The sequence below is a fragment of the Bombina bombina genome, chromosome 5 (assembly GCF_027579735.1).
Source record: "Bombina bombina isolate aBomBom1 chromosome 5, aBomBom1.pri, whole genome shotgun sequence".
NCBI lineage: Eukaryota > Metazoa > Chordata > Amphibia > Anura > Bombinatoridae > Bombina > Bombina bombina.
Window position 1 is genome coordinate 922,995,536 of NC_069503.1, and position 27,835 is coordinate 923,023,370.

The following is a 27,835-nucleotide window of genomic DNA, read 5'->3' on the forward strand; positions in this document are numbered from 1 at the left end:
ACACATAAACATCAAGCCGCTATATGGTATAAACTGTGTATAAATTATCAATAAATGATATAACAGAAGTTACACAATCATACACCAAGTAAATAGAAAGATAATGTGTGCATTGTTATATCTGAGACGTAATTTATTGCCAAAACAGTATCTACATATTTAAGGTGCTTGTGTATATATAATGAGAATGTATGTTCTGAAGACCAGTACAGGACTTGTAACTAGAATGTTCTGTCAGAACAGAAACGATATTGCATATATTAAGATACATGTAATAAGGATTGGAGCCAACCGACAAATATACTGTTATTGCTTTATGCAGATTGATTTTAGATCAGAGGTTGTTCTTTGTGAAATATGCACAGAACAGAGACCCTTTAAGCCAAACTGAGCTGCTACCCCCTTCAGCAGCTCTTGTGCAGGTACTCACCCCCTCAGAAAATGATCTTTTGCAGGCAGGGACAATAAAGAATGCAAACACAGTAGTTATCAGTTTGTAAGACTCCTAATTGGCCCAGAGACGTAAGCAGATAGCAAGAGAGAAGGGAGAAAATGGGAGGAGGCAGAGCTAATTGCAGTGATGATCCCAGGCCCACAGCAGGTGCAAACAAAGTGTTTCAAAGTAAAAACCAGTTAAACAGTTAAAAAAAAAATCCTCACATAAACTCCCCTCTGTGTTGCCACCCCAACTTCTGTGTTTCTGAGGGGACCGCTAAGGGCCATTCACCAATTTTCAAAACGGAGTAAAAAAAGGGAATAAAAATGCTGCTGGAGGGTTGATAAGGGTCCCGGGTCCTCTCAGAGTATTCCCTAATAAAGGATTAGGGGCTCCATTACATATGCGGCGTCGCCCGCAAAAGCCGGCGCCACTGGTTTTTATGCGATTTTGCTATTACATATACGGCACATATATTTCACCCGTCGTCCGCAATTTTTACTCCCATAAGCTAACATGGGACGGCGTCGCAAATCGGTATCTAATATTCAGCACAAGGACTTACATGGCGAAAATTGAGAAATTTTACTCCATTTTCACCTCGCCAAACAAGGCAATCTAATACAATCTAAGATTACAGAAGATAATAAAGAAAATTACCAAATTTTACATAAATTATACCTAATCCCTATGAAAATAAAAAAGCCCCCCAAAATAAAAACACCCCCTAATCTAAAAAACTACCAGTAGCCCTTAAAAGGGCTTTTTGCAGGGCATTGCCCCAAGATAATCAGCTCTTTTACAAGAAAATACACAACCCCTCCCCCTAACAGTAAACCCCCCCAAATAAAATAACCTAGGTTTTTTAATTTAATAGTAACTTTAGTATTTTGTAAATTAGGTAATTTGGGTTCATTTAAGGGGTGTTACGTTAGGGGGGTTAGGTTAGGGGGGGTTAGGTTTATTGCGTTGTGGGCTATGGCGGTTTAGGGGTTAATAGTTTTAATAGGTTTATTGCGTTGTGGGCTATGGCGATTTAGGGGTTAATAGTTTTAATAGGTTTATTGCTTTGTGGGCTTTGGCGGTTTAGGGGTTAATAGTTTTAATAGGTTTATTGCGTTGTGGGCTATGGCGATTTAGGGGTTAATAGTTTTAATAGGTTTATTGCTTTGTGGGCTTTGGCGGTTTAGGGGTTAATAGTTTTAATAGGTTTATTGCGTTGTGGGTTAATGGCGGATTAGGGGTTAATAGTTTAATTAGGCTTATTGCGTTGTGGGGGGTTGACGGTTTAGGGGTTAATACATTTATTATTAGTAGTGAGAGGGGGGGAATTGCGGATATAGGGGTTTTTACGTGTCAGGCTTATTTTTTGGAGGCAGAAACTTATTCTGTAACCCTGGGAAAATGTTGTAAAAACCCAGGGATCCTGGATAGGACGTGGCCATCCCTTCTGAAAAGACTTAATCTGCCCCTTACCAGAAATGGATCTGGATGAGTAGTTGAACCTTCAAGGTGATTAGGAGAGAAGAAAGGCTTCTTACTCTGTTTAGTCTAGTTGCAGATAGCATAAAGTTTCAAGGAAAATCTGAAAGAGACAGCATTTTGTGAACAAAAAGGGAAGGTTTTGGTTCCTTAAACAGCTACTGTTTTATTCTTTCCTAGTCCTGAGAAAGAAAAAAAACCCTATCCTCCAAATACAGAGGAAAAATAGCATCCAGAGCAGGGAACGAACATCTTCTGTAGATGGAAGAGAAAAATGTTTACCCATGGAAAACATGCATGTTGACCATAAAATAAGCACAGAGCTTGTCTCATCAAGGTTACTAAGCCAAATTGTGACATTAATTCAAATTATGTCTAAAAACAAAATTTATGCTTCTCAAACTTCTAAACCAGAGAAACAGAGTAGTAGAAGTGGCCTTGTGACCCTTACCCTTCCAGAGAAAACATCAAACAAGGAAGAAGATTGTTGAAAATCTTTAGTAGCTTGTAAGTAAAATTTTAGAGCCCGCACAACATCCAAGTTATGCAAAAGACGTTCCTTTTGAGAAGAAGGATTAGGACAAAGAGAAGGAACAACAATTTCCTGATTAATGTTTCGAACCGATACTACCTTAGGGAGAAACCACAACTTAGTACGAAGGACCGCCTTATTAGCATGAAAAATAAGGTAAGGGAAATCACAATGCAGAGCTGAAAGTTTAGACACTCTGCGAGTGGAAGAAATGGCAACAAGAAACAAAACCTTCCAGGATAACAGTTTTAAGTCAACAACATGCATAGGCTCAAACGGAGCCTGCTGTAAAACTTTAAGAACTAAATTAAGGCTCCATGGGGGAGCAACAGGTTTAAACACAGGCCTGATTCTAACCAGGGCCTGTACAAAGGCTTGAACATCTGGTAGGTCTGCCAGATGTTTGTGCAAAAATATAGATAACGCTAAAATCTGACCCTTCAGAGAACTGACCGATAAACCCTTATCCAGTCCATCCTGAAGAAAAGGCAAAATCCGGGGAATCCTCACCAGGCTTCTGGAGAACCCCTTAGATTTGCAACAAAAAATATATTTACGCCATATCTTATGGTAAATCTTGCGAGTAACCGGTTTTCGAGCCTGAATCATAGTGTCAATGACTACTTCAGAAAAACCACGTTTAGATAGAACTAGACGTTCAATCTCCAAGCAGTTAGCTTCAGAGAATCTAGGTTTGGATGGAGGAAAAGACCCTGAAGTAGAAGGTCTTTCCTCTGAGGTAACCTCCAAGGAGGTAGAAATGACATCCTCACCAGAGCCGCGAACCAAATCCTGCGAGGCCATGCAGGAACTATTAGAATTACTGATGCTCTCTCCTGTTTGATACAAGTGATGACTCGTGGAAGGAGAGCAAACGGAGGAGATAGGTAAGCCAGAGAACACCTCCAAGGAACTGCTACAGCATCTATCAGAATGGCCTGAGGATCTCTTGACCTTGAACCCATACTTTGGAACCTTGGCGTTTTGGCGGGACGCCATCAGATCCAACTCCGGAACCCCCCACTTGAGGGTTATCTGAGAGAACACTTCCGGATAGAGAGCCTGCCTGCTCAGAAAATCTGCTTCCCAGTTGTCCACTCCTGAATATGGATGGCAGATAGGGGACAATTGTGGGCTTCCGCCAACTGCAGAATTTGAGTCACCTCCTTCTTGGCTAAGGAACTCAAAGTCCCTCCCTGGTGGTTGATGTAAGCCACTGAGGTGATGTTGTCTGATTGAAATCACCGACAGTTGAGGCCATTCTAATAGGGCATTGAAGATAGCTCTTAACTCTAAGATGTTTATGGGAAGAGAGGACTCCTCCAGAGACCACAGGCCCTGAGCCTTTAGAGGGCCCTATACAGCACCCCAGCCTGACATGCTGGCGTCCGTATTCACAATTTCCCAGGAAGGTCTCAGAAAGCAAGTCCCCACGAGATAGATGTTCCTGTGACAGACACCACGAGAGACAGTCTCTTGTTAGAGGGTCCAGATTTATTCTTTGAGTTAAATCAGAATGATCTCTGTTTCATTGATGGAGCATACAAAGCTGCAGCGGTCGTAGATGGAACTGAGCAAAAGGAATTATGTCCATGGATACCACCATCAATCCAATCACCTCCATGCATTGGGCCACAGATGGACGAAAGGCAGACTGAAGAAAAAGGCAGGGAGCAAGAATCTTATCTTTTCTGACCTCCGTCAGAAAAATCTTCATGGACAGGGAATCTATTATAGTCTCTAGGAAACACACTTTGGTAGATGGAACAAGAGAACTCTTTTCCAAATTCACCTTCCACCCATGGGAACGAAGAAAAAACAACAGCATCTCTGTATGAGATTGGGCTAGTTGAAAAGATGACACCTGAACCAAGATGTCGTCTAGATAAGGTGCTACAGCAATTCCCTTGGATCTGATCACAGCCAAAAGTGCCCCCAGAACCTTTGTGAATATTCTGGGAGCCGTGGCCAGACCAAATGGAAGTGCCACAAATTGGAAGTGCTTGTCCAGAAAGGCAAACCTCAGATACTGATGGTGTGCCCTGTGAATGGGAATGTGAAGGTATGCGTCCTTCAGGTCTATGGTCGTCATAAACTGACCTTCCTGAATCAAAGGAAGAATGGAACAAATAGTTTCCATCTTGAAAGACAGAACCCTGAGGAATTTGTTTAGACACTTGAGGTCTAATATGGGTTGAAAAGTTCCCTCCTTTTTGGGAACCACAAATACATTTGAGTAGAATCCTAGACCATGTTCTGCTAGAGGGACAGGAACAATAACTCCCAGAGAGAATAGGTCTTTTACACAGTTTAAGAAGGCTTCCTTCTTTATTTGGTTTGAGGATAGTCTTGACAGGAGAAATCTGCCCCTGGGAGGGCAAGACTTAAATCCCTTTCTGTAACCCTGAGATACTATGGCCACCGCCCAAGGGTCTAGGACATTGCATATCCAGGCTTGACGAAAAAGAGAAAACCAGTCCCCCACCTGATCCACACTGGAATCTGCGGCGGAACCTTCATGCTGATTTAGAGTCAGCAGAAGGCTTCTTGTTTTGTTTTCCCTTATTCCAGGGCTGGTTGGATTTCCAAGAAGATCTGGTTTAGATGAGGAAGAGGAGGACTTTTGTCCCTTAAAGTTACAAAAGGAACAAAAGTTAGAAGTCTGACGACCTCTAGGTCTATTCTTCTTGTCCTGAGGTAGGAAAGATCCGTTTCCTCATGTAATCTCTGCAATGATCTCTGCCAGACCAGGTCCAAACAGAGTCTTTCCTTTGTAAGGTAAAGCCAAAAGCTTGGCCTTAGAAGAGACATCGGTCGACCAAGATTTTAACCATAGAGCTCTGTGAGCTAGGACCGTGAAGCTAGACATCTTAGCTCCCAGACGAATTATCTGCATATTGGCATCACAGATAAAAGTATTGGCCAATTTAAGAGCTTTGATCCTATCTTGGATCTCCTCTACTGTAGTTTCCTCAGTAATAAGATCAGACAATGCATCGCACCGATAAGATGCAGCTCCTGCAACCGTAGCAATACTCGCTGCTGGTTGCCACTGTAACCCCTGATGGACATACATCTTTTTTCAGTAAGTGTCTAGCTTCTTGTCCGTTGGGTCCTTAAAAGAGCAACCATCCTCTATAGGAATGGTAGTTCTCTTAGCAAGAGTAGAAATAGCTCCTTCTACTTTAGGAACAGTGCGCCATGAGTCACGAATAGAGTCAGTCACAGGAAACATCTTCTTAAAAACAGGGGAAGGGGAAAAGGGAACCCCTGGTTTATCCCATTCCTGAGCAATAATTTCAGACATCTTCCTTGTTACAGGAAAAACCTCCTCAGAAGATGGGGAATCATAGACTTTATCCAACTTTGAAGACTTTGCGGGGTTGACAGCAACCGCCGGTGCAGAGTCTTCTAAAGTAGCTAGAACCTCATTCAATAGTAACTGGAGGTGCTTAAGTTTAAATCTAAAATTAACTTCTTCAGATTCTGAAGATTTTTCTGCTAAAGTGTCCAAGTCTGAGATCTCACCTTCAGAAGCTACTGAAGTATTCTTCTCATCAGACATATGAGCAAGAGTGGCTAATGCAGTCCTAGAATCAGAAACCTTAGCATCAGGCAAGTGTTTAGATTTTCTCTTACGCTTACCCAATGAAGGGAAAGCTGACAAAGCCGCTGTTACTGCAGAAGAAACCTGAGCGGCAAAATCCCCAGGTAAATAAACACCCCCAGGTGGATGAGAGGACACAGAAGGCCCAGTATGAGAAACAATTAAGACTTGGGATGTTTGAGGAGAAAGCTGAGGCATGTCACACACAGCATTATCCTAAAAGACATTAGGCTCAGAAGGGAGTAATTTGTCTTTAAATTTTAAAGTCTTAGATAAGTAAGATGAACAAAATTGCATAGGCAAAACAATTTGGGCTTCTAAACAAAGAAAACATTTATCCATGGAGCTGGACTGATCCTCTAAGTCCATAGCTAACAATTCCCACAAGTAAAGGCAATGAAAGAAAAATAAATAAAACGTTTCACATTTTATTAAAGATCAAATGAGGAAAGTAATTGTTAGGCCAAAAAATACCTCAGATTGCCTGAGGTTCCTACCGGCAAAGTTAATACCCCACTAGTAATAGGAATGGAGTCCTGACTGCTCAGAAATACGATCCATTTTCGTAGACACCAAATGCAGCCTCCACTTCAAGAGCTGAATACTTCTGCGTATCAGTTTGGTCGCAACGGCACCGCTCTGCTTAACCGGAAGTGTGTGTGTGTCACGTGACCGGACTGAAAATAAAGTGTGCAACATTTCTCTGCAGAGAAAAAAAATGCGCCAGTTTAAATATACTGCTTGCAAAAAAACGGCATTACCGTTTACAAGAGCCAGGCTACTACAAGTAAAAGCATTGCCTTGTTCACAAGTCTTAACAACCCAAAGCCTCACACATTGTTTCATAGAAACAATAAAAAAGGAAACATCCCAGCCAATTGAGAGAAATCTTTCTCTCCAATCTCATACCTCATGATATATTATTATGTGCCAATAAAATTGTCCCCATATGAATCCTCTTAGTAATGAAGGATTATAATGTTTATTAGATACCAAAAAAAAAGAAGATCTGGAAGGAGTATTAACCCCATAAGTGCTGCTGTCTTTCGTTACCTAGAAGGTAAAGGCACTTACCTTAGATCCCACTGCATAATAGATGCTGATCCTCAAGGTGTGGCAGGCACTACACTCCCTGTCATGGCCCTGTAGGAGAAGAAAGAACAGAGTAACCAGCTCTGGCTTTCCACAAAAGGGGTAGCAAAGTGTAAAAAGTAAAGCAAAGAACTTCCTCGCCACCTTTTAACTGCTAAAAGCCACCACTACTCTTACTCAAGAGATGGACATGGACACAGCTAGACCCCAATCCTTGCTTGCAGGGAAAAGTACCCATAAAAGGATTAAATTCTTCAGACACTAACTTTTCACAACCTCCATTGACAGAGGCAAAGAGAATGACTGGGGGTTATGGGTAAGGCAGTTACACTTAACAGCATTGCTGGGGTGCTCTTTGCCTCCTCCTGCTGGCCAGGAGTTTAATATCCCACTAGTAATTGGAATGACGTAGTCGACTCTCCATGTCATAGGAAAGAAATAGCATCACAATAAAATAATTTGTCAAATTCAGAAGCTGTAAACAATGTAAAAGATCTTCTTCAGCAGAAACATTTTAGAATAGATCTAGCAGAGTATAACACTAAAGTGAAAAAAAAACTGCAACTACATAAGAGATGCCAAAAAGATGTTTAAACAGAAAACCTAAATGTTGATAAACCTTTCTATGGAAGGTTCTAATTTCATATCCAAGGATTCCTGAAAAATACTATTCATAAATGGAATAGTAGTTATTCAGCTAGCATTGAGACAACTGTCCACCTTAATAATGAAATCGCAAAGGTCTATGGCCCTGATATTCAAAACCTCTCTGCTCAGTTGAGTTATTCTAAAATGATCCTCCAGCATTGCAAGATCCCTAGTGAAATTTTCAAATGGCAGATTTTGCTTTACTTCTCCAAGGGATGATCCCTGCATTTCTGTATGTGAAGAAGACACAAGCCTAGTGCAATATAGCACATGGCATGACAGTTCTGCTGCATTTATACTTTGTGCTTTCTATTTTATATCACTTTACACTTCAGATTAAATTTATTATATTTAAACTTTGAACTTTCTATTCTGTATTTTATTTTGTATACAGCAGTGTATTTAGGTTTTACAAATTTTCATTATGCCTTCACAGTTTCTGTGTAACTTTAACAAATTAGGCTTATACTTTGTGTGTGTGTGTATATATATATATATATATATATATATATATATATATATATATATATATATATATATTTGTACCTTTTACAAATGAGATTGCACTTTGTCTTTTAAATTAAATTTGAAAAACTGTCAGCTTCAGTTTCCTAGAGAGTGTCATTACTTTCTATGGGCCAGATAATCAAACATTCTCTAGTTTGGAAAGAGACTATTAGTGTTGACTTCTAAGAAAATGGGAGAAACCTGGAAATCCCATAGAAATTAGAGATGCCTTTCATAGAAAGCAATGAATCTCTCTGGGATACCACATTTCAAATGGGAGAGAGAAGGTAACTGGGGCTGAAATAAAGGCCTCTAGTTATCAACGTGTCTACTTACCTGCCATCAATTCAATCAGCCAATCAGATTTTTCCTACCTTAATTCCGATTGGCTGATAGAATCCTATCAGCCAATCGGAATTCGAGGGACGCCATCTTGGATGACGTTACTTAATGGAAAATTCATTCGTCGGGAAGTCATCGGTGGAAAAAGATGGCTCCGCGTCGGCATGTCTGAAGATGGCTCCGCTCCGCTCTGGATGGATGAAGACTTCAATCGGATGGAAGACCTCTTCAGCGCCCCTTGGATGATGACTTCAATCGGATGGAAGACTTCTTCAGCGCCCCTTGGATGATGACTTCAATCGGATGGAAGACTTCTTCAGCGCCCCTTGGATGATGACTTCGGCCGCTGCGGATGTCCTCTTCTGTTCCATCGGTGGTCGGCTGGCTGAAGACGGCTAAAGGTAGGATGATCTTCAGGGGGGTAGTGTTAGGTTTATTTAAGGGGGGTTTGGGTTAGAGTAGGGGTATGTGGGTGGTGGGTTTTAATGTTGGGGGGGGTTGTATTTTTTTTATAGGCAAAAGAGATGAATACTTTGGGGCATGCCCCGCAAAAGGCCCTTTTAAGGGCTGGTAAGGTAATAGAGCTGTTAACTTTCGTAATTTAGAATAGGGTAGGGCATTTTTTTATTTTGGGGGGCTTTGTTATTTTATTAGGGGGCTTAGATTAGGTGTAAGTAGCTTAAAATTGTTGTAATATTTTTTAAATGTTTGTAACTTTTTATTTTTTATTTTTTGTAACTTTTTTTTTTTTTGTACTTTAGTTAGTTTATTTAATTGTATTTAATTGTAGTTATTTGTAGCTAATTTATTTAATTAATTTAAAGATAGTGTAGTGTTAGGTTTAATTGTAACTTAGGTTAGGATTTATTTTACAGGTAATTTTGTATTTCTTTTAGCTAGGTAGTTATTAAATAGTTAATAACTATTTAATAACTATTCTAACTAGCTAAAATAAATACAAAGTTACCTGTAAAATAAATATAAATCCTAAAATAGCTACAATGTAATTATTAATTACATTGTAGCTATCTTAGGGTTTATTTTACAGGTAAGTATTTAGTTTTAAATAGGAATAATTTATTTAATGATAGTGTAGTGTTAGGTGTAATTGAAACTTAGGTTAGTTTTTATTTTACAGGTAAATTTGTCTTTATTTTAACTAGGTAGCTATTAAATAGTTAATAACTATTTAATAGCTATTGTACCTAGTTAAAATAAATTTAAATTTGCCTGTAAAATAAAAATAAATCCTAAAATAGCTACAATATAATTATTAGTTATATTGTAGCTATATTAGGGTTTATTTTATAGGTAAGTATTTAGTTTTAAATAGGATTAATTTAGTTAATAAGAATAATATTTATTTAGATGTATTTAATTAATATTTAAGTTAGGTGGGTGTTAGGGTTAGGGTTAGACTTAGGTTTAGGGGTTAATAATTTTATTATAGTTGCGGCGGGTCTGGGAGCGGCGGTTTAGGGGTTAACATATTTATTAGAGTGGCGGTGGGCTCCGGGAGCGGCGGTTTAGGGGGTAATACATTTATTTAGTTGCAGCGGTGTAGGGGGGGACAGATTAGGGGTGTTTAGACTCGGGGTACATGTTAGGGTGTTAAGTGCAGACATCTCCCATAGGAATCAATGGGATATCGGGCAGCAGCGAACATGAACTTTCGCTATGGTCAGACTCCCATTGATTCCTATGGGATCCGCCGCCTTCAAGGTGGCGGATTGAAAACCAGGTAAGCTGGGCCAGAAAAGTGCAGAGCGTACCTGCTAGTCATTTGATAACTAGCAAAAGTAGTCAGATTGTGCCGAACTTGCGTTCGGAACATCTGGAGTGACATAAGAATCGATCTGTGTCAGACTGTGTCCGGCGGATCGAAGCTTACGTCACTATATTCTACTTTTGCCGGGCAGCAGGGCTTGATAACTAAGGCGAATCAGCCTCGCCACAAATACGCTGTGGAATTCCAGTGTATTTGCGGTTGACGGCTTGATAACTAGGGGCCAAAGGCTCCATTTGCATCAATTCCAAATTAAACTGAAATGTTCACTTCAATTTATCTTTACTTTGTCTATATTTTAGTATTTATTACTTTTCTGTTAGTTAAAATAAGCATATTGTGAATTTTGAGCAATCTTCACCTGCATATATCTGGCGAGACAAATCAGGGAGACAAGCTTGTTAGAGAGTTACAGATACACCCTGGGAACTCACCTGTTCAGCCCAGGGAACTGTCCTGTCCCTCCCACTTTCTAAAGGTGTCAGTTTTAGTTTGCAATGCAGCAACTTTTTTTTTTTTTAAACAATTTATTTATTTTTAGGTAGGATACAGAAAAAAGAAACCAAAGGGAATGTGGGGGAGAGAAAACCAGTAAAAAAAAATAGAAAATAATTACAAAATAACATTACATCATGTCAAATAAGTCTTCATTTAAATAGGTCTTCTAAACCTATTACACGAAAAAAGAAAAATAATTTATATTAGTAACCATAACCGTTTTCATATTTTACCATAGAGAAAAGAAGAAAGAAAGAGAAAGAACAAGAGAAAAAAAAGGGGGGGGGGGAAGAGGAGTTATTCACCAAACTCCAAGTAGTACTAATTCTGTGTTCCTAAATGGGGATATCATAATGTCCTGTTCTGCTTTTGTCAGAGCTTTAATAAATATTGACCATTTTCTGAAAAATAGATATATTTGTGACTTATTATTAATATCTGTGTCTCTTTGTTCCAGCATACATTCACCTAGATTACGAGTTTTGAGCGCTATAGGGAAAGTAAAGAACACAACAAAAGTTGCGTTATTTAACCCCCTATAGCGCTGCCATTACAAGTTTAAAAAAACCTGGCTTGCACGGGCGTTATGGAGATTTTTAGCTCCACACCAAAAACAAGCTTTTTGAAGTGCTCGTGCACGCTTTCCCCATAGTCTTCAATAGGGAGAGCCGCCAAAAAAAACAACTAACACCTGCGATCGTGGAAACAAAAGCTCCGTAACGCAGCCCCATTGATGTCTATGGGAAAAAAGAAAATACAGTTTAAACCTAACACCCTAACATAAACCCTACGGGGCATATGTATCAAGCTCCGTATGGAGCTTGATGCCCCGTGTTTCTGGCGAGCCTTCAGACTCGCCAGAAACAGCAGTTATGAAGCTGCGGTCACAAAGACCGCTGCTCCATAACCTGTCCGCCTGCTCTGAGCAGGCGGACACACATCGCCTGAAATCAACCCGATCGAGTACGATCGGGTTGATTGACACCCCCTTGCTGGGGGCCCATTGGCCGCGAGTCTGCATGGGGCGGCGTTGCACCAGCAGCTCTTGTGAGCTGCTGGTGCAATGCTGAATACGGCGAGCCTTAATAACTAGAGGCTTACGTCTAAACACCCCCAATCTGCTGCCCCCGACATCGCAGACAACTACCTACAGTTATTAACCTATAATCTGCCACTCCCGATATCGCCGCCACCAAAATAAAATTATTAACCCCTAATGTGCCGCTCCTGATATCGCAACTATACTAAAGTTTTTAACCCCTATTCTGCCGCATCCCAACATAGCCGCAACTATATTAAAGTTATTAACCCCTATTCTGCTGCTCCCCAACATCGCCACAACTAAATAAAGTTATTAACCCCTAAACCTCTGGCCTCCCACATCACTACCACTAAATAAACCTATTAACCCCTAAACCGTCAGCCCCCCACATTGCAACAACCTAAATTAAACTATATTAACCCCTAAACCTAACCCTAACCCTAATCCTAACACCCCCTAACTTTAACATAATGAAATTAGATCTAAATTACATTTACAATTATTAACTAAATAGTTCCTATTTAAAACTAAATACTTACCTTTGAAATAAAACCTAAGGTAGCTACAATAGTTATATTGTAGCTAGCTTAGGTTTTATTTTTATTTCACAGGTAAGTTTGTATTTATTTTGTATTTATTTTAACTAGGTAGACTACCTGTGAAATAAAACCAAACCTGCCTTACACTAAAACCTAACATTACAAAAAATAAAAGGCCCTTTTAAGGATCATTTGTAGTTTATTGTAGGCTAGGGTTTTTTTTTATTTTGGGTCGGCTTTTTTATTTTGATAGGGCTATTAGATTAGGTGTAATTCTTTTTTATTTTAAATAATTTCGTTTGTTATTTTCCGTAATTTATTGTTTGTTATTTTTTGTAATTTAGTATTTTTTTGTTTTTGTATTTAGTGTTAGGATTTTTTTTAATGTGTAGTTTAGTTTAATTTAATTGGTAGTTTAATTTTAGTTTAATTATTATATTAGTTTAATTGGTAGTTTAAACTTAGTTTTTTTCATTTGACAGGTAAGATTTAATGTAATTTAAGGTAGGGAAATTGTAATTTTAATATAAAGTTAGGGGGTTGTTAGGTTTAGGGGTAAATAGTTTAATTTAGTTTATTTTGATGTGGGGGGCTTTCGGTTTAGGGGTTAATAGTTTAGTTTAGTATATTTTGTTGTGGGGGGGTTGCGGTTTAGAAGTTAATAGGTTTAGTATAGTGGTGGTGGTGTAGGGCTTAATAACTTTAGTATAGTGGTGGCGATGTGGGTGGACGGCAGATTAGGGGTTAATAATATTTAAATAGTGTTTGCGATGCGGGAGGGTGGCGGTTTAGGGGTTAATAATTTTAGTATAGTGGTAAAGATATCAGGGAGCGGCGGACTAGGGGTTAATATTTTTAAAGTGGCGGCGATATCAGGAGCGGCAGATTAGGCGTTAATATATTTAATTTAGTGTTTGCGATGCGGGAGGGCCTCAGTTTAGGAGTTAATAGGTAGTTTATGGGTGTTAGTTTACTTTTTTCCTATCTCCATTTATGGAGAAGATCTTGTACCAGGGGGATATAGAAAATAAACCCTTTTTAACCGTCTAAATCCATACATCTAGTTTACCCCAGTTCCAATGCCATCCATGAATAGAGAAGATATTAGTAATGTAGTGTCTAGCCTGAAGGTAAGCAAAGAAATATTTTTTATCAAGTAAAAATTCATTTTTCAGGTCCAGGAAAGTTCTAACACTTTGAGTATCTTAATTTATAAACTGTGTTAATTTACATAAACCAGACATTTCCCATCTATTAAAAACATCAGATTGAATCCCTGCGGGAAATTCCGGATTACCTGTGAAGGTTTGATAATCAGAAATATTAAACTCAAGGCCTAATAATCTACATAACTTTTTCCAAGCCTTTAATAAATTATATATGGAACTTTTTTTGCTTTAGGGAAATTCTTAGGAGGGCAATGGATTAATGATAGTAGTGAATATGGATATATTATATTATGCTCTAACTCACACAGAGAGAAATAACTCGAATTCACTAACCATCCTACTACTATTTTCCCTAATGAGACCAGATTATATAATTCCAGGTCTGGGAGAGCTAATCCACCGTAATTCTTTTGGCAAAGAGTTTTTTTAATGCTATTCTAGGTTTCTTTCCCTGCCAGATAAAATATGTTAATGCAGAGTAAAAATTCTTTAAATCTTTATTTCTGAGACAAATAGGGATATTCTGTAATATATATATAATATTTTTGGAAGAGACATCATCTTGAAAAGGGCTATACGCCCTGAAATAGATAAGGGAAAGTTATGCCAACGTTTTAGATCATCTTTAATATTAGTAAGTATGGGTGTGATATTAAGTTTATACCAATCCAAAGGAACTAAAGATATCAACTAGAAGATTGTCCACATATAATGCAACTTTTACTTATTTTTTACCGATTTTGATGCCTTCAAGTTGTTGGCATTCCTACCCTTAAGAAATCCCACTTGATCTGTATGGATCACTGGTTTAAGGAGGTTTACAATCTTTTCGCTATTATTGATGTCAAAATTTTATAATCCTTTATTAAGGAGGGCAATTGGTCTATATGAACTCATATCATATGAATCTTTGGCTTGTTTCAAGATTAGTGTGGTCCAGGATGCAGAGAAGGCGGACGAACATGGTTTGTTCTCTATATAATAACTATTATATAGATTTTGTAAGTACAGTGCAATTTTAACTTTCAGGATTTTGTAAAACTCATTCAGCAAGAGATCTGGTCCAGGTGTTTTATTTAATGATAGTGCTTCGATCGCATCTAAAATCTCTTTTTCAGAAATTGGTGTATTAATTTCTGTTAATAACTGTTCTCATACTACTGGATTTCTCACTTTATTCCAAAACTTTGCTTTGCTCTCTAAGTTAATTTCCATACGCGAATATAAATCTGCATAGGAAGAAAAAAAAAAAAAGGCAAAATGCCCTTAGTACTTTTATATATATGACCATCCACCATAATAGCTTCAATTCTTTGAGAACTAGACTAGTTTTTAATCAACCTAGCCAAAAGTTCCCCTGACTTTTTCCATGCCTATAAAATTTGGCTTCTAGTTTTATTTTAATTTATTTTGTGAAACGGAATAAATAAGAAAAGTATCTAATTTTTTTTTAGCTTCTGCATACCTATCCCAATTCTCGATTGTGGGATTCAATATGTAATTATTATATGAATTAACCAAGTGATTAGTAACCTCCTTTTCTTTATTTTTTCTTTTAAGTGCTGCAGTATAAGCAATAATATCTCCAGTCAAAACTGCTTCAGCTCCTTGCAAAAAATCTCAGGTTTTTCTATGTTCTCAGTATTCAAAGAACAATCCTTTAAACTTAAAATCTTTTCATAGATATACCGGAAAATGAAAACGACGAAAAAAGGAATTAAAAATATGGGACAATGCCTCCAGGATAATAGGAGCATAATCTGACTGACAGAATGAAGAGATAGATGCGATGACACCAATATTTATTAAGCTATCACTAATAAGGAACAAGTCTATTCTAGAGAGTGATCTATATTGTTTGGGACATGCAGGAGAAACCTTTAGTATCTGGGTTTTGCATTCTCCATATGTCCGTTACTCCCAAATTGTTAAAAAGTTTCCGACACTGTTTATTCTCCAGTTTATCTCTCTTAGTTTTACCCTGATTCTTACTCTGCCTTAATCTATCTAGGGGATATTAGGGTGCCATATTAAAATCTCCTCCCAGAATAAGGTGGCTTTCAAGTATATTTATTATTTTAACCTGGAGGGAATCCCAAAACACTGGGTCCAAGTGATTAGGTGCATATATATTGCCAAAGGTAAATATCCCATTTATAGTCTTTATTTTAAGGATTATATATCTCCCCTCAGGATCAATATATGTACAGAGAACTTTATATTTTTGGTTTTTACTAAATAAGATAGTAACCCCTCTTTTTCTAGCAATTAAAGGGGAGGCTATCACCTCCCCTACCCAGGAAGATTTAAGTTTTAAAGCCTCCTCGTTTGTTAAATGTGTTTCTTGTGGGAAGGCTATTTTCGTATGTAGTTTTTTAAGATGTTGAATAATAGCTTTCCGTTTGATAGGGGAGGTGATACCTCCCACATTCCAAGAGGTTATTATCAGTCTATGAACACTATCCATAGGGGGGGTTCTCTTTTTTCATTCTTAAAAAAGTGTTTGGAGATAAAAAAATAAATCAAAGGGGGAGGAGTGCATGGAAAAAAGTAAAAAGAAGATGGGGAAATTAGTTCCGTTCCCATTGGTGGACCTTATCAAGAGTGAGATAAATAAAATATAACCTTTCAGTTATAGATTTTTCCTTGAATTAAAAAAATGTTTTGCCTCTCTAGCATCTTCAAACAAATATGTAACATTTTCATCTGTAACTTTCAATCTTGCCGGATAAATTACTGTAGCTAATAAACCCTCTTTTAACATCCTACTACATATAGGGGTTAATTCCTTTCTTTTGGATAAGGTTTCATATGAAAAATCATAAGACATCAACATTTTTATGCCTTCTATATATACGGGCTGTTTCATTTGAAATTGGTATAGTAACAGTATTTTTTGTTGAAAGTTCAGCCATCTTTGTTGGTTAATGGTTTGCCCGTTCTGTGAGCTCTCTCTACTATAATAGGTCCGTGTGAGGTTGGCAAATCTAAGATGGAAGGGAGTGTAGTTGAAACAAATTTAATTAAATCCTCATATGATTTGGACTCAGGAATTCCTAAAATCCTAATGTTGTTTCTCCTACTGGGATTTTCAAGATCTTCAATCTTAGTTTTCATTTTGTGAATTACTTTCTGATTCTCCTCTAGTTTGATTTTATGTACTTCAGCTGTATCTTCCAGGTCAGACACACGCTGCTCTACTTCTTGTACCTTACTTGCATATTCTCTAACTTCCTGTTAGTTTAAGTGAGTCAAATTGAGGAGCAAGTGATTCAGTAATGCTTTTAACTAACATTTGTCTGCCGGTAGACTCATTCAAAGAACTTTGATTATCAGAAAGTTACATCTACTAAGGTTTCCATAGAGTTCTTAGTTCTTCTATCCCTATGCTTACCCGCTATATTTGGAGATTTTACCCTAGCTTGCAAATTAGGTAATAGAAATCTCTCAAACATCAAATACAGACTGTGAGTGGTCTCTAATAATTAGGGTATAATTGGTGGTTATGTGCGAAAGGAAAAAAGAACTAAATCAATATATAAATAAGTGAAGAAGTGAAAAGGTGTTTACCATGTGTGGTGAAAAAATATATATAAGTAAGGATGAATAAGAGCAGAAGTCCTGGATAAACCAGGGAATTCTCTGCTCTCCACCTCTACCTCACCTGAAAGTTAAGAGGTGTAGGGCAAACTAGGATATAATATTAAACCTTCTTTAGATACTTTTTAATTATAAAGTATGGATAATATGACATTAGAGTAGAGAACAATTTTAAACAGAATCCAATTCTGCTAGATTATCACCAATATTTAAATGTACTACAAACTAAGATACAGTCCTTCCATTAAATATCTTAGATATGTCTAAGTAAGGAGCCTAATAGTGTATGTTGGGCTTAATCCATATACTATTCTTAGAATTCAGTTATGATTACACTTCAAATACTCATATTACAATGTTACGTAAAAATCTATCTTTTTCTTCCTTTTCCACTCTTTTGTTCCTTTCTCCTATGTTTTTACATTATTTTAAGAGAGAAAAAAAGATCTATACCATCACTTTGCAGAGGCAACTTAACCAAGCTCTGTTTAAAGTAAGTACAGGGAAGGAAAACTGCATGTTTTAAATAAAATAAGTACGAAATGTCTAGCAGTTCACAAAAAAGTAAATTCCTTTTGCTTTAAACAATCTGGTAGTTCTCAGATAACATTTTACAATATCCCTGATTATCATGTACATGTAGCAGTAACAAGATGTAAGAATAAACAAAGCAATAAGCCCTATAAAAGGGTATAAGTCTCCAAATTATTTGATGACCAGTATTATTCCTTTTCCTAGAAAGTTAATGTTCCTTATGTAGGTACAGTGGGGAAAACAAGTATTTAGTCAGCCACCAATTGTGCAAGTTCTCCCACTTAAGAAGATGAGAGAGGCCTGTAATTTTCATCATAGGTATACCTCAACTATGAGAGACAAAATGTGGAAACAAATCCAGACAATCACATTGTCTGATTTGGAAAGAATTTATTTGCAAATTATGGTGGAAAATAAGTATTTGGTCAATATCAAAAGTTCATCTCAATACTTTGTTAAGTATCTTTTGTTGGCAATGACAGAGGTCAAACGTTTTCTGTAAGTCTTCACAAGGTTGTCACACACTGTTGCTGGTATGTTGGCCCATTCCTGCATGCAGATCTCCTCTAAAGCAGTGATGTTTTGGGGCTGTCGCTGGGCAACACGGACTTTCAACTCCCTCCAAAGGTTTTCTATGGGGTTGAGATCTGGAGACTGGCTAGGCCACTCCAGGACCTTGAAATGCTTCTTACGAAGCCACTCCTTCATTGCCCAGGCGGTGTGTTTGGGATCATTGTCATGCTGAAAGACCCAGCCACATTTTATCTTCAATGCCCTTGCTGATGGAAGGAGGTTTGCACTCAAAATCTCACGATACATGGCCCCATTCGTTCTTTCATGTAAACGGATCAGTCGTCCTGTTCCCTTTGCAGAGAAACAGCCCCAAAGCATGATGTTGCCAGCCCCATGCTTCACAGTAGGTATGGTGTTCTCTCTCCTCCAAACACGACAAGTTGTGTTTCTACCAAACAGTTCTACTTTGGTTTCATCTGACCATATGACATTCTCCCAATCCGCTTCTGGATCATCCAAATGCTCTCTAGCATACTTCAGACGGGCCCGGACATGTACTGGCTTAAGCAGGGGGACACGTCTGGCACTGCAGGATCTGAGTCCCTGGCAGCGTAGTTTGTTACTGATGGTAGCCTCTGTTACGTTGGTCCAGCTCTCTGCAGGTCATTCACTAGGTCCCCTCATGTGGTTCTGGGATATTTGCTCACCGTTCTTGTGATCATTTTGACCCCATGGGGTGAGATCTTGCGTGGAGCCCCAGATCGAGGGAGATTATCAGTGGTCTTGTATGTCTTCCATTTTCTAATTATTGCTCCCACAGTTGATTTCTTCACACCAAGCTGCTTGCCTATTGCAGATTCAGTCTTCCCAGCCTGGTACAGGGCTACAATTTTGTTTCTGGTGTCCTTCGACAGCTCTTTGGTCTTCACCATAGTGGAGTTTGGAGTGTGACTGTTTGAGGTTGTGGACAGGTGTCTTTTATACTGATAACAAGTTCAAACAGGTGCCATTAATACAGGTAATGAGTGGAGGACAGAGGAGCCTCTTAAAGAAGAAGATACAGTTATGTGAGAGCCAGAAATCTTGCTTGTTTGTAGGTGACCAAATACTTATTTTCCACCATAATTTGCAAATAAATTCTTTCCAAATCAGACAATGTGATTGTCTGGATTTGTTTCCACATTTTGTCTCTCATAGTTGAGGTATACCTATGATGAAAATTACAGGCCTCTCTCATCTTCTTAAGTGGGAGAACTTGCACAATTGGTGGCTGACTAAATACTTTTTTTCCCCACTGTATTTATAATTAAGAATTTCTTGATTCATTAAAACATTTCAAGAGAAAGAAATCAGTTCAAATGAATCCACCTTCTTCCTTATGCCAAGAAAAGTTCATAATTTTGGGAATAATCTTATGCTCAGAAATCCATTAATAACTGCCAGAAGCCAGGATAAAGGAAAATGTTCTTACAATCTGGGTATATAAGAAATCTTCACCTAAGCAGGTGTCTTCACTGGATTTATAACAAAGAATATATAAATGTGGGCCCATAAGAAAGTCCAGTATGTGACATGCCTTCCCCCTACTTCCCTGTACCCAAGAAAGAATAAAGTAAGGCAGTACCTGAGAGTTATGTTTCACACTTCCAGACACAGTTACCTCGCTTAGGACTTACTTTCCTCCTTGTATTTCCTGGGCAAAAGACACCCATACTGTTATTGTATACCCTGAGATAGGCTTCTGAGCTCCAGTTAAATCACAGGTTCCACGCAGGTTTCTATTATGGGAAATACATGATCAGGTCACTCCTTCCAAGGACCATCAGCGTTGGGAACTGTGCAGCGTGGGCAGCTCAAGTGAAGAACGCTGCATGGAGGTGGAGTGCCGGGTTCTCATCACTGGACGACAAAAAAGCCAACTGGCGGTATTAAGGCAACTAGGCCCACGCCAAGGATCAGCAGCGTGTAAGGCAAACAGACAGTGAGCGCCACCACCAGAAGCCTGCAGCGTGTGATGTGCCTGCGTGCAACCGCAACTCCTCCTCACTAATGTTATCTTACGCAATGCAGCAACTTTAATGTGCAATGTAATTTGTGAAAGCTACACAGACATATACAAAGTATGATCCTAATTTGTTAAAGTAACACAGAAACTTTAAAAACATAATGAGAATTTGTAAAATCACTGCTAGAGTTACATCTAAATGTATTAAACTATAAATGAGAAAGTGCAAATCTTAAATGCTATATAATACTGAAAGGACCCAATCTAAAGTGTAAAGAAATATAAAATCCAAAGAACAAAGTGTAAGTGTAACAAAACTCTCATATCATGTCTCTCCTTCATATATAGAAATGAGAGAGATATCCGCCCCTTTTCTTTTAAATATACAGTGAGTTAAGCCCCTGTGAAGTCTGAACTGCAATTTCTCTCTAAGGTGGAGAACCTTTGAATATTAGGGCCTATGCGAGAAGCTGATACACCTGGGCGCGATTACATATATGGCGCAGGCTTCAGTGCAATTGTTGCAACCCGCGCTGCCCGTAATTTTACCTTGCACATCGGGCTATTACATACACGGCGCTGGCAGTTCATAAAGTGCCGTAAGTCTGATAAACTAGCGATGTCCAGAAATAAGCGTAAATACAAATTTCTGGAGTCGCCAGTGATTTACGACACTTTAGAAACTGCCGGCACCTAAGAAAAGTAAAGAAAATATCAAATCTCCCGTAACTGATTTGAATAGCCAATAGAATTTCAGTAGCTCTCATCCTATTGGCTGATTTGAATTTGAAGAATCAAATCAGCCAATAGGAATTTAAGGGACGCCATTTTTAATCGCGTCCCTTGAATTCTCTATCCAGTGTGCGGAGAAGATCGTACGAATAGGATCCTCCACGCTCCATGGCTCCCCGGTCGCCGGTCTTCAGCTCCGCGGTCTTCAGTCTTCAGCTCCGCTCCGCGAAGGATGTTCCAGGAAGAAGAAAGAAGAGGTAGCCGCTTAGAAGAAGACTTCACCGCCTGGAACAGGACCTTCTCCGCCGGACGGTGAGTAGCAACCTGGGGCTTAGACTTAGGGTTTTTTAAGGTTTTTTTGGGGGGGTTTATTTTATTTAGATAGGGTGGGCAGTAAAAGAGCTAAATTTCCTTTTAAGGGCAATGCCCAACAAATGCCCTTTTCAGGGCAATGGGTAGTTAAGGGTTTTTAGTGTTAGGTTATTTTATTTTCGGGGGTTTGGTGGGTGGGGGGTTTTACTGTTAGGGGTGGTTGTGTATTTTGATTTAAAAGAGCGGATTATCTTGGGGAAATGCCCTGCAAAAAGCCCTTTTAAGGCTACTGGTAGTTTATTAGAGTAGGGGGTGTTTTTATTTGGGGGGGCTTTTTTATTTTCATAGGGATTAGGTATAATTTTTTAAAATTTGGTAATTTTCTTTTTTATTTTATGTAATTGTAGCTTAAAGGGAGAGTCTACTCCAGAATTTTGATTAGACTGTCCCTTTAATTTATACTTAGCTTATTTGTATTTTTAAAGTAGTGTTAGTTTTTTTTAATTTAATAGTAACTTTAGTATTTTGTAAATTAGGTAATTTGGGTTCATTTAGGGGGTGTTAGGTTAGGGGGGTTAGGTTAGGGGTTAGGTCTATTGCATTGTGGGCTTTGGCGGTTTAGGGGTTAATACTTTAATAGGTTTATTGCGTTGTGGGCTTTGGCGGTTTAGGGGTTAATAGTTTTAATGGGTTTATTGCGTTGTGGGTTAATGGCGGATTAGGGGTTAATAGTTTTAATAGGTAGTTTGCGATGTTGGGGTTGGCGGATTTAGGGGTTAATAATTTATTTATTACTTGCAGTGTGGGTTTGATGGCGGATATAGGGGTTAATACACTTTATTAGTTATTGCGATGGGGGATTGCGGTTGACAGGTAGATAGACATTGCGCATGCATTAGGTGTTAGTTTATTTTGCAGGCATTTTCGGGAGTTACGGTGCTCCCATACTACGGCTGCCTTTTATGGCGAGGTAAAAATGAGTAAGATTTCTCAATTTTTGACATGTAAGTTCTTGCGCTGAATATTGGATACCGATTTGCGACGCGGTCCCATGTTAGCCTATGGGAGTAAAAATTGCGGACGATGGGTGAAATATACGTGCCGCATTTATATGCAGCGCTGTATATAGGATACCAAACCCGCGCAAAAACCGGCGTCGCCGGCTTTTGAGGGCGACGCCGCATATGTAATAGGCCCCCGGAAGACTTAGCAGAAAGTTAAAAATCAATCAAGTTGTTTGACAGATTTGTGTTCAGTAGTTTGTTGGACACCTAAAGCACATAAGACCTCTCTTAGCATTTCAAAAATAAATTCAACTCTAGACATTGATCAGTTATAGACTTCTGATCATCTGAAATTATCTCACCTTCAGAAATATAACGGAGGTGTATAAATCTGATATTTAATAATATCCTTATCTGGTCTGATCCTCCGAGTATCAAAAAAAGAAATCGAAATTGTAGGAAAAGTATGGGACAAATGCATTTTCACTTATATTGAGGAGGCATAAACTCCAAAACCTCAGAAATTTCTGAGCACACAAAATTATTACATTCTGGAGCAAACTCTGGAAAACTCCCTTGTACAGAGCAACAGAGGGAGAACAGTTTCCTTTAGAGGAATAGCAGTATTAGGCAGAATGCATAATATGATCCTTAGAGGAATTGCAAAGTTGAAATAGACGTCTGATCCTCAGATTATAAGAAATAGTAAAAAGCTTGCAAAATAGACACTTAACTAGTTTTAAATAAGTGATCAGTGGATCTCCCCTCTAAAGGAAGTAAATTAAGATAAATGGGAACAGTTACAGTATGCTCCATTAAAGGGACATGAAACCCAATTTTTTTCTTTTAGGATTTAGAAAGAGCATGCAATTTTAAACAACTTTCCAATATAATTAAATTATTTAATTTTCTTAATTCTCTATATCAATTGTTGAAAAGCATATCTAAATAGGCTCACTATCTGCTGATTGGTGGCTGCACATAGATGCCTCATGTGATTGGCTCACCCATGTGCATTGCTATCTCTTTAACAAAGGATATCTGAAGAATGAAGCAAATAAATAATAGAAGCAAATTGGAATGTTGTTTTAAACTGTATTTTCTATCTAAGTCATGAAAGAAAAACATTCGGCTAGATTACAAGTTTTTGTCGGTAAGCTGTGCGGTGTTAACGAGCCTTTTTTTCTCACCGCTCACTTACAGACAACGCTGGTATTACAGGTTTTTCTAAACCCGGCGTTAGTGAGCGGAGAGCAAAATTTAGCTCCACATTTCACCTCCATACCAGCGCTGCTTACGGTAGCGGTGAGCTGGCTAAACGTGCTCATGCAGGATTTCCCCATAGGAATCATTGGGGCAGATTCGGCTGAAAAAAAACCTAACACCTGCAAAAAAGCAGCGTTCAGCTTCTAACGCAGCCCCATTGATTCCTATAGGGAAACACATTTTATGTCTACACCTAACACCCTAACATGAACCCCGAGTCTAAACACCCCGAATCTTACACTTATTAACCCCTAATCTGCCACCCCCGATATCGCCGACACCTGCATTATATTAACCCCTAATCTGCCGCTCCGGACACCGCCGCCACCTACATTATACTAATGAACCCCTAATCTGCTGCCCCCAACATCGCCGACACCTACATTATATTTATTAACCCTTAATCTGCCGTCCACAATGTCGTCGCAACCTACCTCTAATTATTAACCCCAAATCTTTTAGGGGTTAATAGTTTTAATAGGTAGTTTGCGATGTTGGGGTTGGCGGATTTAGGGGTTAATAATTTATTTATTACTTGCAGTGTGGGTTTGATGGCGGATATAGGGGTTAATACACTTTATTAGTTATTGCGATGGGGGATTGCGGTTGACAGGTAGATAGACATTGCGCATGCATTAGGTGTTAGTTTATTTTGCAGGCATTTTCGGGAGTTACGGTGCTCCCATACTACGGCTGCCTTTTATGGCGAGGTAAAAATGAGTAAGATTTCTCAATTTTTGACATGTAAGTTCTTGCGCTGAATATTGGATACCGATTTGCGACGCGGTCCCATGTTAGCCTATGGGAGTAAAAATTGCGGACGATGGGTGAAATATACGTGCCGCATTTATATGCAGCGCTGTATATAGGATACCAAACCCGCGCAAAAACCGGCGTCGCCGGCTTTTGAGGGCGACGCCGCATATGTAATAGGCCCCCGGAAGACTTAGCAGAAAGTTAAAAATCAATCAAGTTGTTTGACAGATTTGTGTTCAGTAGTTTGTTGGACACCTAAAGCACATAAGACCTCTCTTAGCATTTCAAAAATAAATTCAACTCTAGACATTGATCAGTTATAGACTTCTGATCATCTGAAATTATCTCACCTTCAGAAATATAACGGAGGTGTATAAATCTGATATTTAATAATATCCTTATCTGGTCTGATCCTCCGAGTATCAAAAAAAGAAATCGAAATTGTAGGAAAAGTATGGGACAAATGCATTTTCACTTATATTGAGGAGGCATAAACTCCAAAACCTCAGAAATTTCTGAGCACACAAAATTATTACATTCTGGAGCAAACTCTGGAAAACTCCCTTGTACAGAGCAACAGAGGGAGAACAGTTTCCTTTAGAGGAATAGCAGTATTAGGCAGAATGCATAATATGATCCTTAGAGGAATTGCAAAGTTGAAATAGACGTCTGATCCTCAGATTATAAGAAATAGTAAAAAGCTTGCAAAATAGACACTTAACTAGTTTTAAATAAGTGATCAGTGGATCTCCCCTCTAAAGGAAGTAAATTAAGATAAATGGGAACAGTTACAGTATGCTCCATTAAAGGGACATGAAACCCAATTTTTTTCTTTTAGGATTTAGAAAGAGCATGCAATTTTAAACAACTTTCCAATATAATTAAATTATTTAATTTTCTTAATTCTCTATATCAATTGTTGAAAAGCATATCTAAATAGGCTCACTATCTGCTGATTGGTGGCTGCACATAGATGCCTCATGTGATTGGCTCACCCATGTGCATTGCTATCTCTTTAACAAAGGATATCTGAAGAATGAAGCAAATAAATAATAGAAGCAAATTGGAATGTTGTTTTAAACTGTATTTTCTATCTAAGTCATGAAAGAAAAACATTCGGCTAGATTACAAGTTTTTGTCGGTAAGCTGTGCAGTGTTAACGAGCCTTTTTTTCTCACCGCTCACTTACAGACAACGCTGGTATTACAGGTTTTTCTAAACCCGGCGTTAGTGAGCGGAGAGCAAAATTTAGCTCCACATTTCACCTCCATACCAGCGCTGCTTACGGTAGCGGTGAGCTGGCTAAACGTGCTCATGCACGATTTCCCCATAGGAATCATTGGGGCAGATTCGGCTGAAAAAAAACCTAACACCTGCAAAAAAGCAGCGTTCAGCTTCTAACGCAGCCCCATTGATTCCTATAGGGAAACACATTTTATGTCTACACCTAACACCCTAACATGAACCCCGAGTCTAAACACCCCGAATCTTACACTTATTAACCCCTAATCTGCCACCCCCGATATCGCCGACACCTGCATTATATTAACCCCTAATCTGCCGCTCCGGACACCGCCGCCACCTACATTATACTAATGAACCCCTAATCTGCTGCCCCCAACATCGCCGACACCTACATTATATTTATTAACCCTTAATCTGCCGTCCACAATGTCGTCGCAACCTACCTCTAATTATTAACCCCTAATCTGCTGCCCCCAATGTCACCGCCACTATAATAAAGATATTAACCCCTAAACCTAAGTCTAACCCTAACCCTAACACCCCCCTAACTTAAATATAATTTAAAATAATCTAAATAAAATTACTATAATTAAATAAATTATTCCTATTTAAAACTAAATACTTACCTATAAAATAAACCCTAAACTAGCTACAATATAACTAATAGTTACATTGTATCTAGCTTAGGATTTATTTTTATTTTACAGGCAACTTTGTATTTATTTTATCTATGTACAATAGTTATTAAATAGTTATTAACTATTTAATAGCTACCTAGTTAAAATAAAGACAAATTTACCTGTAAAATAAAACCTAACATAAGTTACAATTACACCTAACACTACACTATAATTAAATTAATTCCCTAAAATAACTACAATTAATTACAATTAAATACAATTATCTAAAGTACGAAAAAAATCCCTACCCTACACTAAATTACAAATAGCCCTTAAAAGGGCTTTTTGCGGGGCATTTCCCCAAAATAATCAGCTCTTTTACCTGTAAAAAAAAATACAATACACCCAACCCTACTCTAAAACCCACCCAATCCCCCCTTAATAAAACCTAACACTAACCCCTTGAAGATCACCCTACCTTGAGACGTCTTCACCCAGCCGGGCCGAAGTCCTCCACGAAGCCGGGCAGAAGTGGTCCTCCAGACGGGCAGAAGTCTTCATCCAGACGGCATCTTCTATCTTCATCCATCCGGAGCGGGACAATTCCGATTGGCTGATTCTAGGATGACGTCATTTAAAGGACCCTTCATTCTTCAGTTGGACTTCGTTGGAAGAAGATGCTCCGCGTCGGATGTCTTGAAGATGGACCCGCTCCGCTCCAGATGGATGAAGATAGAAGATGTCGTCTGGAGGAAGACTTCTGGCCGTCTGGAGGACCACTTCTGCCCGGCTTCGTGGAGGACTTCGGCCCGGCTGGGTGAAGACGTCTCAAGGTAGGGTGATCTTCAAGGGGTTAGTGTTAGGTTTTATTAAGGGGGGATTGGGTGGGTTTTAGAGTAGGGTTGGGTGTGTGGGTGGTGGCTTTTAATGTTGGGGGGGTATTGTATTTTTTTTTACAGGTAAAAGAGCTGATTACTTTAGGGCAATGCCCCGCAAAAAGCCCTTTTAAGGGCTATTTGTAATTTAGTGTAGGGTAGGGATTTTTTTCGTACTTTAGATAATTGTATTTAATTGTAATTAATTGTAGTTATTTTAGGGAATTAATTTAATTATAGTGTAGTGTTAGGTGTAATTGTAACTTATAAAATAGACAACCTTAAAGGGATACTAAACCCAATTTTTTTCTTTCATTATTCAGATAGAGCATACGATTTTAAGCAACTTTTTAATTTACTCCTATTATCAATTTTTCTTCATTCTCTTGGTATCTTTATTTTAAAAAGCTGAAATGAAAGCTAAGTAGCGGGCCCATTTTTGGTTTAGCACCTGGGTACTGCTTGCTTATTGGTAGGTTAATGTAGCTACCAATCAGCAAGCGCTATTCAGGGTGCTGAACCAAAAATGGTCCGGATCCTAAATTTCCCACGACACCTGTAACAGGCTGACCCAACAACAGGAGGCTAAGGGACAAATCCCAACGACACCTGTGGCAGGCTTGTAACTAACTGCCAGAGGTTGTTTTTATATCACTACCCTGTACTCCATGCTCTCCTCTCTTGTATTCTTAG

General features: G+C 38.6%; 1 protein-coding gene across 1 annotated transcript in view; it reads right to left on the minus strand.

Annotated features, from left to right (window-relative positions):
• Positions 1–27,835, minus strand: part of PPP1R42 (protein phosphatase 1 regulatory subunit 42) — a 208,603-nt gene that overhangs the window by 148,498 nt on the left and 32,270 nt on the right. The gene's annotated exons all lie outside the window — the stretch shown is intronic.